Source organism: Orycteropus afer, unplaced genomic scaffold, assembly GCF_000298275.1.
Source record: "Orycteropus afer afer isolate SDZICR_OR568_19922 unplaced genomic scaffold, OryAfe1.0 scaffold00381, whole genome shotgun sequence".
Classification (NCBI taxonomy): Eukaryota; Metazoa; Chordata; class Mammalia; order Tubulidentata; family Orycteropodidae; genus Orycteropus; species Orycteropus afer.
In genome coordinates, this window is record NW_006921968.1 from 396,844 (window position 1) to 398,330 (window position 1,487).

The window sequence follows — 1,487 nt, forward strand, 5'->3', positions numbered from 1 at the left end:
GTCTACTGGGGCCATTTGTTCCAACAGTGTGTGCTCACCCCATGTCTCTGCAACACATTTTGGTAATGCTCACAATATCTCAAACTTTTTCATAAAGCTCTTGCACACTTAATACTATAGTGCGTTGTTGTTGTTAGGTGCCATTGAGTCAGCTCCGACTCACAGCGACCCTATGTACAACAGAATGAAACACTGCCTGGTCCTGCACCAGCCCCACGCTCCTTGCTATACCTGAGCCCATTGGTGCAGCCACTGTGTCAGTCCTTCTTGTTAAGGGTCTTCCCCTTTGTTGTTCACCCTCCACTTTCCCAACCATGACATCCTTCTCCAGGGAATGGTCCCTTCTGACAATATGACCGAAGTAGGTGAGACAAAGTCTGCCCCTTAGCCCTTCCAAGGAGCACTGTAGCTGCACATCTGCCAGAACAGATTTGCTAATTCTTCTGACAGTCCACGGAATTTTTAGTAATCTTCGTCAACACCACAGGTCAAAAGCGTCAACTCTTCTTTGGTCTTCTCTGTCCATTGTCCAGCTCTCACATGCATATGAGATGATGGAAAATACCATGGCTTGGGTCAGGTGCACCTTAGTTTTCAAAGAGACATCTTTGCTTCAGCACTTTAAAAAGGTCTTTGGTAGAAGATTTGAACAGTTCAATGCATCATCAGATTCCTTAACTGCTGGTTCCATCGGTGTTGATTGTGGAACCAAGTAATATGGAATCTTTGACAACTTCAATCTTTTCTCCATTTATTGTGATGCTGCTTATTAGTCCAGTTGTGATGATTTTTGTTTTCTTTATGCTGAGATGTAAAATCCATACTGCAGACTGTATTTTTCAATCTTCATCAGTAAATGCTTCAAGTCATCGTCACTTTCGGCAAATAAAGTCATGTCGCCTGCATATCACAGATTGTTAATGAGTCTTCCTTTAATCCTGATGTCATGCTCTTCTTCATATACTCCGGCTTCTAAGATTATTTGCTCAGCATATACACTGAATAATTATGGTGAAAGGATACAACCCTGATGCACTCCCTTCCTGATTTTAAACTATGTAGTAGCCCCTTGTTCTGTTTGAATGACAGCCTCCTGGTCTCTGTTCAGATTTCTCATGAGCACAATTAAGTATTCTGCAATTCATATTCTTCTCAATATCCATAATTTGTTATGATCCACACAATTGAATGCTTTTGCATAGTCAGTGAAACACAAGTAAACTTCTCTCTGTCTTCTTTCAGCCAAGATCCATCTGAAATAAGCTCTGAGATCCCTCATTCCATGTCTTCTTCTGAATCCAGCTTGCATTTCTGGAAGTTCCCTGTCAATATATTGCTGCAACCATTTTTGAACTATCCTCAAGATTTTACTTGCATGTGATGTTAATGATATTGTTCGATAATTTCAACATTCTGTGGGATAACCTTTCTTTGGAATGAGTACAAATATGGATCTCTTCCAATCAGTTTACCAGGTAGCTGTCTTC